Source organism: Drosophila mauritiana, unplaced genomic scaffold (assembly GCF_004382145.1).
Source record: "Drosophila mauritiana strain mau12 unplaced genomic scaffold, ASM438214v1 Y_36, whole genome shotgun sequence".
Classification (NCBI taxonomy): Eukaryota; Metazoa; Arthropoda; class Insecta; order Diptera; family Drosophilidae; genus Drosophila; species Drosophila mauritiana.
In genome coordinates this window covers 371,346-375,850 of record NW_022881582.1, presented here as the reverse complement: position 1 = coordinate 375,850, position 4,505 = coordinate 371,346, and positions in this window count along the sequence as shown.

The following is a 4,505-nucleotide window of genomic DNA, read 5'->3' as shown; positions in this document are numbered from 1 at the left end:
CAGCTGCGTTAGGTGGAACGTAATATCGCCGTGCTTCCGCTCTAGCCACGGCTTGAGGTTGGGTATCAGCTGCTACGTCCAGCGACCCTTGGGCTCGTTGGTCCACCTGTGCTGCCATGTCTCCAGGGTGTGCTGCCTTGCTTCAGCTCGTATTGCCTTCTTGGCGCCGGGGGAGAGTCTTCGACCGTGGGTTTGGTTGAAGACCACTTCGTTTTCCTTCGCTTTCCTTGAGCTTTCCTTGAGCTAATCAGGACAGCCTCGGTCTTCTCCGGCGCCAGCTCTAGCCCCATTGAACTGAGCCAATGTTCGATGGCCCTGATGTTTTGGTTGCAGCTTTCTTCGGCCTTGCCGGGATACTTGTCGACAACGAGCAAGGCCACGTCGTCCGCGAAGCCTACGATCTCGCTCCTCCCGACCAGCGGTAGACGAAGTATCCCGTCGTACATGGTGTTCCACAGAAGCGGGCCGAGGACCGAGCCTTGCGGGACTCCACCGGTGACCTGGTGCCTGAAGACGCCTTCCGACGACTCGCACAGTAAGACCCGATCAGAAAAATAGCTGCGTATGATCCTGACTAGGTAGGCTGGGACGCTGAAGCCAATTAGTGCTTCTAGGATCCGGTCCCATCTCGCTGTGTTGAAGGCGTTCCTGATGTCTAGAGTGACCATGAGGCAGTACTCTTTGCTGCCACCCTTCCATCTGGTGATTGCTTGGGCCGCTACTTCGACCACTCTGTTGACAGCGTCTACGGTGGACCGCGCTTTCCTGAATCCAAACTGGGATCGTGAGAGGTCACCCGCGTCGGCGATAGCCCTCTCAAGCCGAGTGCACACCAGTTTCTCCAGGAGCTTGCCAGTTCCATCGATGAGGCATATTGGCCGGAACGATGAAGGCTCCTCGGGTGGTTTCCCTGGTTTTGGGAGGAGAAGCAGCTTTTGGATTTTCCAGCAACTCGGGAAAACTCCTTCCTCCAGGCACTTGGTGAGTGCCTTCGCAAACGAGTCTGGCTGGAGGTGGAGAGCAAGCCGAAGCGCCCTGTTCGGGATGCCGTCGGGTCCGGGGGCCTTGCCGTCCTTCAGCAGTTTTGCCAGCTCCAGGATCTCGTCACTGCTGACCGTGGCGTCGGGATCGAAGTGGTCCCCTGTGGCTGGGGCGGCTGGGCGTAACCCATCCATCACAGGGAACAGGTGTTCCGCTACACTGCGGAGCATCGCTGGGTCCAGTAGCTTAGGAGTCCTAGTGTACGCCTTCTTGACCACCACCTTGTTGGCACTTCCCCATGGGTCGCTGTCGGCAGAATCGCATAGGTCGAGGAAGCATTTGCGCTTGCTCTCCCTTATGGCTATCTTAAGCGTTTTTCTGCGGGCTCTGTACTCGGATTGGCGTTCGGCAAAGGACTCCGCACCTCTTGCGCGTTGGTAGCGACGTCTGGCGGAGAGGCACTCACGACGAGCCGACTCTATCTCCTGGTTCCACCAGTAGACAGGGGCTCTTTGTCGGCTATGCGACCTGCTCGATTGCATGCTGGCGTCGCACGCGGCCTTCAGCCGCCTCATCAGCTCCACTGCCGTCAGCTCGGCTCCTTGTCTGCTCGCCAAGGGTAGGAACTGCTCTCGAAACACCTGCGTGTCCAGAGAGTCCGTCTTGTATTTAATCCTGGCCTGGGCTGGTGTCTGGGCTTGGGACGAGGGTGGGCTTCCCAGGTCGCAGATGATGGCCAGGTGGTCGCTGCCAGTGTAGTCCTCGCTGAGTCTCCACCTCGCTAGCCTGTACGACGAGCCGCTAGTGAAGGTGAGGTCCACCACAGAGCCCAGTCCGGCGCGCCTGAACGTGTGCCGGTTTCCATGGTTAAGAAGAGCCAGGTCCAACGTCGCGAATGCCTCCAGCACCATCCTGCCTCTCGCATTGGTGGTTGAGCTGCCCCAGCTCTCTGACCATGCGTTGAAGTCGCCCGCTATTAGGACCTGGGTGCGGCCTCTAGCATCCGCTGCATCTGGGCTAGCCGCCGTTCGGTAGGGCTCGCTAAGTAGCGCGAGCTCCACTCTGCGTTCACGCACCGTCTGCACTAGCAGGTCTTGGGCTGCCGTGCAGTGATTCAGGTTTAGCTGAATCAGCCGCATCATTGCAGTGCCTTTGGTGCTCCTTTACCCGCCAATGGGCACTTCCGGGTGCCCATTTGGTGGTTGGTCGCTTGGCTACCTCTGTTTGCGCACAAGAAGCACTTAGCTTCGTTAGGGCACTCGGCGGCTTTGTGTCCCGCGGTCCCGCATCTGAAGCAGCACTGGCTTCTGTCAACGGTGCTTCTGCAGTGGGCCGCTATGTGGCCTTCTTCCAGGCATCTGAAGCATCTTTGGCGTGGCTCCAGCTCCTTGATCAAGCATTGGGACCATCCTAACCTCAGCTTGCCACGCTTGATCAGCGGGTCCGTCAGATTGGCTTGGACTGCTATCACCGCAGTCTTCCCTCCGTACTGCGATTGCCGAAGGCTCTTGATAGCCACCACTGCTGCAGGGATCTCTGCCTGGGCCTCCAAGGCACTCTTCAACTCGTCTTCCGTGGTGAGCTCGTCGAGGTCGCGAATCACAAATACCTTAGTTTGTGTTAACGCGCGAAGGCTGGCGCGGTCTCCTAGCACCGCTCCCATGTCCATCTTGAGCTTCTGCGTCAAGTCTTGGGCTGAGGCACGTAGTTCGAGGAGCAGTTCGCCTTTGGCCGTCCTCTTCACCCTTGCTACGTTTTCCCCGATGGCCCTGAGCCTAGCGTCCTGCCCTCTCGTGACCAGGGACAGCACTTCGCTGTAGGGTAAGCCAGCTGTGGGGGTGATAACCAGCGCATCTGGTCTCTCCCTCGGCGGTCTCTTCTTCTGCGGTCCGGGCGGTTGCTGCAAGTTTGGTTGCGACTTCTTTCCCGCTACAGTGGCTTGGGGCGGAGCCCTTGGTAGGCGCTTGGGTCCCGCACCCTTCTGGTGGTCGGGTCGCTGGGCTCTCATCGCAGACAGCGCCGTGCGATCCTTTGGCTTAGGGCTGCCCTTAACGTTGCACGGTTCTTCGAGGCCGAATGGGAGCTTGGGGGTGGTCTGTTGGCTAGCATCCAACCTGCGTTTTCTCCGCCTCCGGCAGCCTAGTGCGCAGCTTTAATTGGAGCTCCTTCAATCTGGCGAATGAGTTCTTCATTGCCAGATTGATGCTCCTCACCCCGTTGAGGTTGACCTTCGTCAGAAGGTCGTCCAGGATTGCTCCCATCTCCTCGATTTCTAGCTGGGGGGTCTTGACCCGCTTTGCTAGTTGAGCTCTGGTAGGGGGTGCCATCGCTCGGGTTTTGGGGTGGGGTCCTTAGAACCTTTGACCTTTTCCCAAACGCCAAGCTCTCTTCATCTTTGCTTGCACTTGTTGCATTGCTTGTTCCGACGGCCAAGTGTGCCGCCGTCGGGGCGGGGATGGGGGGAATGTTGGGTAGGGCCTCCAGAATCCGTGCCCTAGCCTCGGGATTAGCCGAGGGTGGATTTCCACATATGTGGCTGCCGCCTAGAGTAATAGTGTTATTTCCAGACATTCTTATTTTTTGTTGCATTTTATTCCTACTGCCAGGTTTGCGGCTTTATACCTATCGCCAGGTTTTAGGTTCACTGCCGGCCGATGCGGCGCAGACGCAGACCATTCTGCCGGCCAACTTGGCACAGACGCAGAATGGGTTTTAGTTGTGCTGATGCCCGGCTGCCAAGAGTACAGGCACAGGCCACGTAGCCGCCCAATTTGGGTCAGACGCGCCGTGGGCTTTGGGTGGGGGTGGGGGGGGTGTGGTGTTGTGAGCAGGGCAAAGAAGGTTGCTGCGGTGGGAGATATACCGCTCCAGCTCGGTCGCCAGAGCCCCGAGTTTAAATTGTGCCGCCTACGCGGGGGTGGTTGGCTATTGGTCTGCTCCTTGACTTTTTACACACATCTTCTGCCTCTCCTGCTCGATTCATGGGTCTGTCTCCGGGATTCCATGGGATGTTGCCAAGGATAACCGTTGGCCGCCCATGTATGTATGCTACGCCCGGAGAACAGATCGTTTGGTGGCTTCCGTAGCTGCTAGCTTTCGTCAGTGAGTGCACTGGGTAGAAAGCGTCACCTTTGCCAGGGGGCTCGTGCAGCCGACCAGCGCTGCCAGACCTGGGAGCTTTTGCCGTTTACCAGCACTGCTATCCCAGCTGACTGCGTGATCAGCTGGCGTGACTGGCACTTGTCAGCCACCACAACAACACGGAAGGAAGAGAAAATAGTGAAGAGAAAGTTGTTTCCTACTCTCACCCTGTCCAGCCCCATGGCCCTGAAGATCGTCGACGGCGGGCGTTCCCTGGACCCTTGGAGTTGTGCCTACTGCTGGTGAGTACGGCCCAACCAAAGACACTAGAATAACAAGATGCGTAACGGCCATACATTCGTTTGGCACTATGCAGCCACTTTTTTGGTGAAGGCCGAATTTGCTCTCTTTCCGCTCGCTCACGCTGAGAGCGTAAGAAATGT